We start from the raw sequence: 13,927 nt of genomic DNA, 5'->3' as shown, positions 1-13,927 counted from the left end.
TACCCCTTGGGTTTCTCCGTGTGTTTTTCACATCCCCATTCAAAGCCCGTGGCTCGCCAAGATCCTAATCGGCGGCAAGTTTTGATGAGAGACACAGATAAAGAGATGGATAGATAGAAAGGGGGAAGGAGAAAGAAATTGCTCCGCGTTCGCCAGGATCTTCCAGCAAGTTGTCACAGTAGAGATGTTACTGCCCCCCCTCTCCTGCCTTTCCCACTCTCTTGCCAGCGTTTGATGTCAGATCTAAAGGGGCTGTCATCTTTTTTTACTCCTCTCTGTCTCACTCTGTCTCTTTCTCTGTCAGGGGCAAAGGAGAGCAGGTCGGGGAAGTGTCATGTTGTTGTTTTGGGAGGCTGTGTGATGGGGCGGAATTTTTTTTGAGGGGAAATTATCAAGTAACTTCCAACAAATACACATTTTCCAACCTCTTTCTGTTATTAATATTTGAAAAAAAATATGAATAGTAGTTAATTATTATTTGAGGTGTAATGATTAGTCAATTAATCAGTTTCTATTCCTACAGTCCAACCTGATCAAGCTGTCTGAGGCAAGTTGTTAATCGAAAAAAATTCAAAATAAAATGAACTGAATTTGTCGATATTGGAAGATACTGTTTGGATTGAGTTACAGTAGGTTAGTGCATTTTATTCAAACAGTGGGCATAACTTTATAAAACTAAAATGTGAACAGATTAACAGATGAATTCATTTTTGTTTACTTGTTTGTTTGTGTGTACGCATATTTAGTTTTACACTTGATTATCTTGTAATAAATCTGGAATTCACACTGGTTGAATTTTTATCTAAAGATGTCCTGGATCAATTCAGTAAATTGGATCAAATAGAAGTGTTTAAAATGAACCATTACGGACTATGAATCACATCAGCAACAACAAATGCTGACATGAATGGAATAGTTGTTAAAATGAATCGTTACATCCCTAATTATTATCATGGTATGTTGATTTTTACTGGCGATAGAGAAACCAGTTATTAAGCACAAAATTCAGCATGGATTTAAAAAATGCCCAAGTTGAGTGAGTATATACAGTATATAGATATATTCTTTTTAAATGTTGAGTGTATGGATGCCATCTTTAAAAATGGCCGCCAATTTTATTATTTGTTTTAAGTGTAAGGCTAAGTGTAAACCAAGTGAAATGTTTGTTGTTGTCGTTACTTGCTTATTAGCAAAGTAAACATAAAGAAATATATATAAAAAGCTATTTATTAATTTTTGTTGCTTTTTTTGTAAAATTCTAATCATATATTGAACCACAACAAACCATGACCCAAAAAAATGGAGGTTTGAACTGAATTGCGGGGAAAGTGAGTCATTAAATTCGTCATTTTTTACTGATTTTTTGTTACTTCCTGTTTCTGTGGGAATAACATATGATGTTACAGTACAGTAAGCAGCTTCATGCACAATTGTTTAAATACTATTTGTGGTTAAGTTGATTTTTTTTTTATTTTTAAATCACTGAATTGGTTGTTGCTTTTCTCTGTATTTTATTGTTTTTCCTCAGTCTGAACCTAATTTTCTGACAGCTATCATCCTATCTGGTAATAGCATGTGATATTACACCATACTCTGCCTTTCTTTTCCTCCCTTAAATGCCAAAGTATTAGCAGCAAATGATGGCCTTTATTTCATATTATTGTTAGATGTATGTGTTGTTATCAGCACTTTTCAGCATCACGCAAATTGCTTTCATTTTTCCTTTTGGTGTAAACAAAGTCTCTGCACAGATGACGCAGCGTTTTGTGTTTCTGGCGTCGCTGTTTTTTTCTTTTACAATAGAGTCCGCTTTTTTTACTGTGTTTTTAATGGGATTAGATTGTACCCAATGATTTAGAATACAGATTCAGCTCAGTTCCGTGTTTTTGGTCTGTATTTTATTCTTGATGGTCATGTTTATACTATATCTTCTGTCATTTTCGGAGTCACGGTGTCGCTGTAGCCAATCGAGCTACTGCTGAGCTCATCAATTATTAGACATCATTAGACTCATCAGTTAACTTATGATTCATGTTTTTAGACTTCGGAGAGAACCCACAAATCCACAAGGAGAAACTCCACACAAAAAAAATCCCAGCTGGGATTCAAACCACGGCCTTCTTGCCGTGATGTGAGAGTGTTAACCGCTGCACCACTGTGCACCGGCTGTTTTTATCCAGTTGTCGCTACTTTTTCAGCGCACTGTGGGATTTCCTTCTTTGTTTTTAAAACTGTAAAGCTCTTTGGTGATCTAATGTTGATGCAAAGTGCTGCAGAAATACAGCTCATTCATTCAGGAAGGTTTTTTATCTTTTTCAGTTTGGTTCCCTTTTTTCAGCCTGTAACTGTTGTTGAATTAAGTGGCTTTTCAAAAAGGAAATAATCATGGAGCAGAAAAAAGTAATTGATTTCTCTTTTATGGCTGGAAATACTATTTTTTAATTTGTCATGTGAAGGGAAACTTGATGTTTGTAGTTTTGCTTTAACTGTAAAGACTGGCTCCAATGAAAATGGAGTTTTTGAAGGGATGATGGGAAGTGGGGGCAGGCTTACTCCGCGCCAACAACTCCGATTTGAGTTTCCGACAACAGTTTTTTTATTATTTTGTCAAAAATTGGCATAAATATAATTAAAAGACCTTCTTGGATAATTTAGATGACTATCAGCGTGGGATTTTTAAGAGACACATTTCTCGTTCTCAGAGAGGACAAACATAACCTTTTGATCGTTTGTTTGGCTTCAGAGTTTTCCGCTTAGACTGTGATGCACTTTTCCAAGTTGAGTGCTGCCATTTTCAAAATGTTTCTTTTGAGGTTGTGTGCAATCGGAGGTCAATGAAAGGTAACGCGCTGGCTCCTGGTGTTTTGTTGGCGTTGTGATTGGCTCTGTCCGCTCCCTCGTTACTGCCAGCGGTTTTGTGGGAAAAAAAAGTGTTTCTCGCCGCTCCGCTTCACCCTCAGCCTCCTCTGTAAGCCCTCACCCGGCTTCTCCTTCAGCCCGCTGCCAACCTGTTCCAGTGACTACATGTACCCTGCTCTCCTGCCTTCCCCTGACAGCCTGCCAGGCTGCCGCGCAGCCTCCCCATCCTCTGGGACATGGGGAAGGATGGCCAGCCATGTGGAAAGACGGAGTGGCGGGGGGGGGACGCACAGAGAGGAAGGGCGTGAAGCGCTGGAGTGAAACGCGGTTATCTTTTTGTCACTTGTTCAGGATGAGGGATGTTGAATCCATGCTGGGGGATTCTGCTTTTCGGATAAGTACATGTGCACACACGCGCACTTTTACTCTTTCCCACAGAAAAAAAAGCTCTTCCAGGTCTTGGAGTGCTCGTTTGTCCCTCCTTGACTTATTCAGGATCAAACACACACAAGAAAGAGAAAACCTCTGAAACATAATCTCCTTCTCCTCCTTCCAGCCTTTCCACCTCCTCTGTTTTTCCTGATGTGAGGTCATGAATGATTGACAGGGCACAGCTGGAGAGGCCGCCACCCCCCCACATCCCCCTCCCCTGCAACCACACACACACAGCTCTGTTTGCTCCCACTTTGATGCGCGCTCCGTCCCCCCTGCACGTGCACGCTCCTCCGGCTGCCTGCTCTCATTCCGGCTCCGCCTGGCTCGCTGCCGGGTTTTATTTTAAAGTTCCCCAGACAGGGACAGCAGGCAGCGCAGAGTAATGTCATCCAGCATGGTTAGATTCAGCCTCCACATTAGTGCTCGCTAGAGAGGAGAAGGAAGAGGAGGAGGAGAAGGGAGTAAAGCAATACGAGGAAGATGAAGAGGAACAGAAAGTGGAAGGAAAAAAAAATGTAATGGGGATAAATTGTAAAAGGAAGCGTATGCGTAGAAAGGATTTTGTCTATGTGTTTTTGAGTGTTGAGGGAGCGTGCGTTTGCAGTATGTGCTGGCTATTCTTAGAACAGACAGCAGCACTGAAGGCCACAGCAGCTCCCTGCCACCGCCGCCACCGCCGCCATAGTGGCTCTGAGAGAGGACAGCTGATGTGCAGACGCCGAGGTTTCACGCCATCCATAAAACTAGCAGAATATCAGCAGGGGGTGACTCACTCGGTACTCTCTATTTATATATTTTTTTTCTAAAAGACTTTTTAAATCAAATAATCTGTTCTTCCACCTTTTCTTTCACCACAGACTCAGATATCATGACACAGCATGTCAGAGGACCTCATCTAAAATGCAGACAGGCGATTTTTTTTTTTTTTTTTTTTTTCCTGCTTCTATCCCAGCCTGCTCCCTCTCATGAATCATTTAGCTCACTCACACAGTTTCATGTACAAGCAAGGCTTTTTTTTTTTTTTTTTTGATCCTCCAGAGGCGGGAACACATGTTTATCCCTGGGCTTTCCATTTGTTTCCTTACAGCCAGCAAAACCATAATTGATATGTGGAAGAAGCGACAAAATCTACCTTGTATCTTATTTATGAATCATTTTCTGCTTTATTATGTTGTGGGGTTGTATTTGTTTTAGAACTGAAGGTTTTTGCTTTGCTTTTTAAATTGGAATTATGGAAAGCCCAGTGAGTTACATCAGTGTGAAAGTGCATTTTAAATAAAGTTTCATTTGATTACAATTCAATAAAATATAAGATATCTTTGCTATTTTGTTAGTGACTAAAAACTGTAAATTTTCACTTTAAATATGTACTTTTAGGGCCGGGTATCACTACTAAAATACTAAATTAAGTTAAGTAAGGTTCACAAAAATATAATTTAATTCATGAATTTACACAATTTTATCAAATAAAGGTTATTTTTTTCAATCCCACTCCCCCCAAAAAATAAGAAACAAACATTTTTTTTAGTTAAAAGCATTTTTTTTATGACTTACTGAGTTGATTTTAAGTGAATTTTATTGAAAAATGTAAATTTTTTTTTCAATAAAGTTACTTGAAAAGTTTGATGACTTTTTTGATTGTTTTTATGAAAACCTTTTTGGCAAAATATCAATTTATGATCTAAATCGAGGCAAAAACAACATATAAAGTGAATATTTTGACTCCATTGTTTAAATGATCATGCATTTAGCATGTTATTTGTATTGAAGCTGCTGCAAAATAAGATTGAAAATAAAAAATATTTTTTTTTCCCTGCAAGATTTGTTGTTGTTATCAGTAACACAATGCTGAGCCACAGTGGTGTTTTCAAAGTTTTCAAATCTCCACCTAAAAATAAATTGGTTTTGGATGACTATTAGTTGAACAAGGGTGGAACTTTTATGATAAAAAATAAAATTCTGTTATTAACCTCTAACTGTAACCGTTTTTACCTGAAAATATTGCCTAAAAGTGTTTTAAATAAAGTTATTTCACAGATTTGAGTTATTTTTCTAAGGTAAGAATGACTTTTAAAAAACTGTTTAATTAAAACAACAATTTGTGGTTTATATTATGGGGAAAAAATTATATTAAGTGAGCATTATGGCCCCCAAAAATGTTGTTTTGTTAAAAAAAAGTTCTTTATCGACTATTCAAATGAACAAAGGGGGAACTTTCATGATAACATTTTCATGATTTTATTAAACACTAACTATAACCTTTTTTTGTCAGAAAATAATAAATGAAATTGCTTTAAATAACGTTTCATTGCAGATTTTATTATTTTTTTCCTAAGGGAAGAATGCCATTTAAAAAACTTTTTAGTTAAACCAATATTGTGTGATTTATATCATCATTAAGTGCGCATTTTGACTCCAAACTTGTAAATTATCCGACATTTGAACTGCTATTTGTCACTTAGCATATCGTGTGCTTTGCAGCAGCTGCAAAATGAGATTATCTCCTAGAAAAAAGTTGTATTTTTGTTTACCTACAAGATTTCTGCAGTATTTCTCCTGGCATTGTGTGCGACGGCTGTTGTTAGCGGTAACACAAGGCTGAGCCACAGTGGTGTCGGGAGAAGCAGGAGGCTCTGGTAAAGCCCAGCCACCCTTGACAGGCTTGCTGACTTCAGCCCTGCACAGCGGCTCAAAAGGGCAGACGCTAAATCTGTGTATTCATGTCCACACTCTCCCCCAGTACTGCTCCCCTCACACACACACCTACTTCATGATCGCACATATTCCCCATGTGTCAGAGCTATATGACGAGACTGTGAGGGAAATGGAGAGGGATGAACTTGGTTAAGAAAACAGCCATCTTGCTCCACTGGCGCCTCTCCACCAAGCTCTCCTACAGAGGAGGAGAGACGCGAGGGGCAGATAAGGAGGAAAGTAAGCATAGACTGACCCTACAAGGAGAGAAATGTTCCCCCTCTGCATCCTTTTCAAATCCCTTGCCAGTCAGTTCTCCTCCCCTGACTCGTGTCTTTTGTCAAAGCTTATTTCTCCTAATAGATCTGGAGGACCGGTTCAAATTGAGGACAATTCAGGACAGAGAAGTTCTTTGCTTTTTGATTCCAGCAAAACACTTCCTTAGGAGAGTTGAAGAAGAGGAGGGTGTCTGTGTGAGGCCAAATGTGTGGCTCTGTGTGTGTTTGCTGTGAAAAAAGTAGTTTTTATTTTATTTTTTTTTATTCTGAGACACAAAACAAACTGTGGGGTATCGAGATTTATGACAAGCTGTTTCATTTTGAATAATAACAGGGGCGGAGCTACAGCCTCCCCCTAAAAAGTCAATTTGATTGAGTCAATATTAGTCTCATTATTGACAAATATAAGGAAACCATCAATACAAGTTTCTTTAAGCATTGCTAAAATAACAAAATCAATGTTTTTATATGAAATCCAATGATTTGCTGCCCCGTGTGTTGTGTACGCTCGCCAATCGAGGCCGTCGGCACCCTGACCTCCGCCAAAATCCACAATGTTGCCTCAATAATAATAACTCATCAAAAATAAAACTGATTTTGATCCTTTCATTTGTGAAGGCCTTCCACTATGCTGTTTTCATTTACCACCCTTCCAAAGTATGTTAGCGCATAATAATAACATATTTGTTATCAATACCTTTCTAGAAGGTTGTCTTACAATAAAAAAAAGGTAAAAATAAAGGCAAAAATGGTTAAAAACATCAAAAATATAATAAACCCTCTTTCATCTAGTTTTTAGCCTAACATTGTTGGTTCAAATCTAATATAAGAGTTCTGACAAATAATTGTGACTGATTATATGATTTATTTAGTCATTTTTTACATATTTTTTTTTTACCAGTTTTTGCATTGTTTTTGGATTTTTACATTTTTATTTTGGGACTATACTTGATCATTTGTTATAAAACATAACATTGATGAAAGTTTTTTGTGATTTTTGCAGCAAAAAGAGAAAAAAAAGAGAAAATGTATCCCCAATCAAAAAAAAATGAGTCAATATTAGAACCATTATAGAAAAAGATCAAGAAATCCTTAAAACCAAGTTCAAGCATTACAAAAATAATAAAAGCAATATTTTTAATTCAATTTTGAGCCCTTCGAATTTGTTTTTCTACTTGTATTTTTGATTTTTCCTCTCTGCTGTTCTCTTTTACCACCCTTCCAAAGTCTTCTGTCCCATCCCGCCCCCATATAAAATGTTTTAGCTCCACCACTGCCACTCAGAAATGAGTTTGTGAGTATTTTCAGGTTAATTGAGAAATTATTGTGTAAAATCACCAAAAATATATCTATAGAAAAAAACTGGGGGTGTTTTAAAAAGAAGGATTATTATTCAAGCATTGTTTTAATGATAAATCAATAGAGTCCATAGTAAAGTTGAAAAAAGTGTTAAAAAAGACCCCAGACTAGTAAGGGTTAAAATACATTACACTGCTGATTTTTTTTAGTTTGACTGTAAATATTAAAGCTTTTTTTTCTGTTAGCAGAAAATCTCGCCTTTCTTTGCTTAATGATTTTTATACCAGATTAATTTCAGGAAATACACAGGCTGGTAAATATGCATTTTATGAACCAGCTTTAATATTTTAGAGGATTACTGAACCACTGAAGCTGATAATTGGAGACGTTTAATTATTATATTTGTAGTGTCCACATTAAAAATAATTTTTCTGTCCAAAAAATGATTTGATTCTGAAAGATTTCTGCCTTTTTAAAGTGCAGATTTTTTATTTTCTCCCCATCTTTAAGTTATAACTCATCTCTGTAATTGCAAAAAAGGACAACTAAAAGACAAGAATCCATCCACTCGTGCTTGGGAGCAGCCCCTCTTTACACTTCACCCCCTGCTTTTCCAAGTCTCAGTCGTTCCAGTTTATTTTTATGTCTGTTCCCGAATGTCTGGACTCTCAGCAAGCAGCCTGGGGGAGCGGGGAGGTGCGAGACAGCAGAGGGATGGAGGGAGGAATGATTCGCTGTAGGAGGAGCGGTCTGTCATCCCCGTGGCTCCCTCTGGCTGCTGGGAGGTTGAAGTTGCACCTCGCTTTGGAGCATCCGAGTGGTTGCTATAGCGACAGGAAGAGTGTGCGCGCAAACTCCTTGGGAGGTTTATTATGCATGATCCTCACTGAGACAAGTCCTGATGGCATTACAGTGGTGTTATTAATCTACTCTCATAAAATATCTTTAAACACATCCGCACGCGCACACACTGACACACACCAGGAGGAGCGCACACACATCCCTTTTCACAGCTGGATTCAGGCTTCGTGTTGTGCCTTTTATAGATTAAGATAAAGTTTTTCCTCTTATTATCTTTGAGAAGGTTTAGCTGGCTGCACACCGCTCACAGGCAAATACGCACACAAAAAAAACACACACTCAGGCACATGCAGAGTGTCTTATCTGATTGCAGATAAAAGTGTTGGGTCTGTTTAAGCCGCTAATGCAGTCTGCAGTACGGATGGCTTTTGTTTTCCACAAAAAAACACCTAGACAGAAAGATTGATTGATAGATACAGAAATAAAAAAATGATGGCTGGGATGTATTACAAAAAAAAAGAAAAATGGGAGGAGCAGATGTATCTGTGGAAGAAGGATAGAGGGAGGAAGAGGATGAAAGTAATGTTCCATTAATGCAAAGCTAGGCTCTCGCTGTGGGCCCCGGCACCAATCTGCATCTCCCTACAGTCAGCCTGCTATACATTTTTCATGAACGCTGAGCGAGAATTAGCGACGGATTGCTGCTGCAAATTGCTTCTCCTTGGTTGGGGGACTATGGAGGGAGAAAGGATGAGGTGCAGGGAGAAGGGCAAGATTTAAGAAGGGTGCAAACGATGCAGAAATCCAAGTGGGTGGAAAAGAGCGCCGGAGCAAGGTAATTCTGGGGATAAGTGAGAACATATATCCTTAGATTTTAACAGCTTTTTGTCTCAAAAATGTCCCTAAAATTCCTCACCCTATTATCCGATGATATTTTGATCTATTTTAAAATTCTTCCCAGTGGTCTTTTTATTATGATTATGCTCATATAAGTGAGTATACGTTTTATCAAAGTATGCAACAAAACACGACTTATACTCCAAAAAATATGATACAATCTAGGACATAGTTTCTCCAGAGTGGCAGGAGCTCATTTAAAATTCAACTCCTAAGTTGTGGGTGGGACTGTTAACACAAGGAACCTCCCCACTGCTTAAATGTGGCCCCGCCCATTGTATTTTCTACATCATAAATACAATTGTTTTAAACTGCAACAACAATTTGAATAAAGAGATACTCAGAAATGCAAAATAAACCTAATTTTAACAATATTATTCCTCCATCATCACAAAAATGCCACAAGAACATGTTAAAAACATCCAAAACACATTTTTTTTATTTTTTTTTTAACATCATCCATTCATGTATAACACAGCCCCAATAAATCCTAATCTGACTTGTTTCTCTCCGGCTACATCTGGAGGGCTTCTTTGCAGAACTTTTTGTAATATGACAAAAATCCCCCATATTTGCAGTTTTTGGTCATTACTTTAAAGGGTACCAAACACTAAATCAGCTGTTGACCTCTATAAATGGGGCTTTAAAATAAAGTTATTTGATTCTTGAAAATTATAGCGTAAAATCGTCTGTGTGCTGCCGCCCTACTGGTTGAAAAGAGGTATTACAGTTGGATTTTGTGATTGGTCAACTGGTGTGAGTCCCACATCTGTCGTTATCAAGCTAGCTTTAGCATGGCTCATAGATGTTTTGTCTTTGGTTGTCAGAAATCTACTAGCTTGCACAACCTTCCAGTTGACTTGGAAGCTAGGCAACAGTGATATAGTGCAATTGGTATTGTATCCAGCTAACCCCGTCCTGGTGATGGACTTGCGATGAGTGTTTCACTCGGGATTGTTAGCTTAATACGTTAACCTTTATTAGCTATGATGCCAGCATCATTTTACCACTCACACGCGGGTCCCCTTTAGTCTTAACCGTGAGTGTCTGCCTCAGGTGCAGGAGAAAAATCTTCAACCTCCACAGAAAGTTCTGGAGGTACCACTCTCCATATTGACGATGTTTTGTTACCTCATGCTAACCTCACCGTCAATCAAAACCCCATCTCCCCGCTCATCCAGCCCCTTTTTTGCATTTTTTAAATCTGGGCTGAGAGTGCAGTCAGCCTCTAACTATCTGGTTGTGTTACCCTTTAAGCTAAAATACAGTAAAAGCTGTTTTCGTGTCTAATGTTTCTCCATCATTTGACCTTTTTGTTTTCAGTTTGATATTGGGATTATTTCTGTTTAAACCTACAGCTCAGACTCAGATGTGTGTTTCTGCTGCAGTAAAGGAAAAAAACAAGCTTTTATTTTTTTGGACGGGATTGTGTTTGTGTGGGCCTATGATTGCTCCTGTAATCTGCTCTCTCTCCTGTCAGCTACAGTTATTACAGTTGTCGATATGGTGCTCAGGGCTTTATAGACACAAGCAACAAGACTCTGTCTGGACGCCCGCCAGACTGTGTGTGTGTGTGTTTTTGCCTGTGTGTGTGCGCTTGCCAAAGAGTTTGATATTTGCCTGCACCCTTGTGTGTGCGTATGTGTGTGTGATCTTTTGCTCTGTGTGTATGTAATTGATCTCTCGGCTCATGTCAAGGCCGGTTCAACTGTGTGTTAATTGCTTATGTTTCAAAGTGTCGGTCCCAGCAGTGTGTGTCGGATATCCAAGGTGTGGCTTTTAGCTGCTGTGTGTGCGTGTACGAGGATGTGTGTGGTCCATCTTTGCTTGGACGAGTTGACTATGTTAATGGATGGAAAACAGGCGAAAAGTGGAATAAACACTCGTAAAAGCCGTGAAAGAGCTCAGGGATGAGCTTTAAAAAGTTATGCTTTTTGGTGAAGGAAGAGGAAACTGAAGATGAAGTCGTCTCTTAATGACCCACTCCAATGAAAGTTGTGTTTTTGTGGCACTTTTCTAATAACAGAGAACTTATATAAAGAACATTTCTGAGTTTATTCAAATTGTTGTCAATCAGAAGCAGATGAAAAAAAAATGTTGTTTGAAATAAGATCGTTCTGTATTTTTTATTTTGGAGTACAAGTCATAGTTTTTTGCATAGTTTGGTCAAGGGTGCGACTTATATGTGAAACTACCGTTTCGGGCTCTACATGCAAGCAACCACTGAACACATGTTAAAAGTTCAATCATTTAACCAATCAGGGACTCATATTTGGTATTGCGTCCCTTGCAATTCAAGGGGAATTTAATTATGTATATGTACTGGGTGTCCCGTGAGTCTCTGTACATAAGGAAAATAAACGTTTTTATGACATAAACCATTAAAAAAAATGCTTTATATGGCTAAAAGCCCCTCCCTGCTTTTCCAGTGTGAACGTGCGTTCTTGAACGTGCCCTGTGTGAGCATAGTTTATGCTAAATTAAATTCTTTTTTTATGCCATTTAAAGCTTATTATTGTCTGAAAAATACTGTATTTATTGAGCGACCTGCTATCACTTGTAGACGACTAGATCCATGTACGTCTGTGTTTTTTATGCTGGATAGCTCTGATATTGCTCGTCATTTTTTTTTCTAACTAGTAATGTTAGGGTCGGGTTGTAAAGGGCTAAAAGCCATAGTGAGTGTGTAAACAGATGTATGATGGGAAATGGGGGAAGGCTCACTCAGAGGCAAATTTCTAATGAACTACTGCAGCTTTGTTGAAGCGATGTCCTAGAAAATAACAGATTTTTTATGTTTGCCAGAAATGGGGTAATCACAATTAAGAAACCTCTGGGAACATGTTTGAAATAGATGAAATGGTGGTCGGAGTGGGTCTCTGAGTGATGCCCGTTGCTCTTTTTCACTTCCTCTGTTTGCTGTTCCTCCAGCCCACTACTGTTGAGGCCTGGCAGAGGGCTGCAGCAGAGTAACATTTGTTTTCGCAACACTATCATACAAGCATACGCACACACACAAAGACAAACACCGTTAGGGTCACTCATGGCTCACTTTACCAGTCACACTGCTCTTTTAGAAAAAAAAAAATGACCATCTGCCAGGGTTGGCCGAACGATTTAACAAATCCTCCGTCTCCCTCAGAGTGTGTGACTTGATTCTCTGCACATTTTGTTGACCTCCGAGAAGCATCAACGTTCCCGCTGCCAACACTGAGTGTGTTCTTTTTTTTTTTTTTTTTTTTGCTTTTTCTCAGACCAAACCTCCCTTTCTAGATGAGTGTTCCAGACTGAAAATAAAGAAGCAATATCGCTGCTCTTTAGAGAAAACATCCTGTTTTAATGGATTTTTTATGAGCTCTAATTTGTGCATCTGTATTGGAGTGTTCTGAGGAAGTTCTAGGTTTTTTTTAATAAATGATTCTTATTAAATTTTAATTACTGCTTCCCTAAGGACTTCACACATTTTAATTGCCAACATTTTTGACTACGTAACAAGTCCATTCTTCTGTTTTCTCACAAAAAAAAAATCAGATTTTTGCCCTTTTTTCACAGGAAAGTTATGAGACTTCCTTCAAAAGTTGCTAAATAGATAATTTTCCTCTGAGTTTTGCTTCAAATTTGGCGCTTAACATTATAATATTAGTCTTTAGCATCCCTTTTATCATCCTGTCCAAACTCATCATACTTATACTTTTTTGGATGAGTGGAAACAATAAAATAACATAAATGTTCACATTTAAGTATGACAGTTTTGGAAATAATTGTTTTTTATGTTAGCTTTTAAAATATAATGATACATTCTAAGTTAAAATAAAAGAAGAAGAATTTTTAAACGCACTTTCTACTAAACTATATTATGTTACACAGATTTAAACTCCCTCATTTCTGGACGAGTGAAAGGACTTTAAAAAAAGCCACTTCTTCATCCAGATTCCTGATACAAATGCTCTAAGCAGCCCAAGTTGGCAGATCTGTGTATGATGCTGCAACTGGCTCGCTAAGCTTCTATCGTCAGAGGAAGATGGAACCGAATTGTTGTGTTTGGTGGAAAACTATTAGTGTTTCCACCAACTAACTTTTTCCAAAAGGGATGAAAATCATTAGCCGGAAATGGAAATTCTTCAAGATTTTAACCACTTTTATTAAAACTATTTTATGTCAACAAATGATTAGGAGGAAGGAGGCTGTATTTTTATATTGTTGTGCTTGTTTTTTACAGCATCTTACTTGTTGTGTTTTGGTGTAAATCAATTTTTGTTATGGTAATATGAAAAGTGCCATATAAATAAAGTTTGATTTGATTTGATTTGAAGTGCCACACTGCTGTTCACAAATCCATGTAATCCTGTAGCACAAACACAAAGAAGTTTCCTTTTTGCTGGGTGTTCATGCATTTTATTATCCAACTTTTATGATATTTCAGCATCTTAACTTGCTGCTTGCTAAGTTTGTCTTTTTGCTGCATGGTGGGGAAAAGAATGTACTTTTTATTTTTGCCTAAAACAGTTTTTAGAGATTCATAGAAGTGCCGAGTCAGACGGTTTTATCATTACTTATAATTTTAGATTTAAATTCCACATGTAAAATTAATGGATATCCAATAACAAAATGAATGAATTAGCCTAGCTTGCTAGATTTAACTAGATATTCCATATTTCATACAC

General features: G+C 37.9%; 1 protein-coding gene across 1 annotated transcript in view; it reads left to right on the top strand.

Moving 5' to 3' along the window:
• Positions 1-13,927, top strand: part of arid1b (AT rich interactive domain 1B (SWI1-like)) — a gene marked incomplete in the record, with an annotated part of 225,344 nt that overhangs the window by 81,855 nt on the left and 129,562 nt on the right.

This window comes from Oryzias melastigma, linkage group LG22 (genome assembly GCF_002922805.2).
Source record: "Oryzias melastigma strain HK-1 linkage group LG22, ASM292280v2, whole genome shotgun sequence".
Taxonomy (NCBI): Eukaryota; Metazoa; Chordata; class Actinopteri; order Beloniformes; family Adrianichthyidae; genus Oryzias; species Oryzias melastigma.
This window is presented reverse-complemented; position numbering and strand designations above follow the sequence as displayed.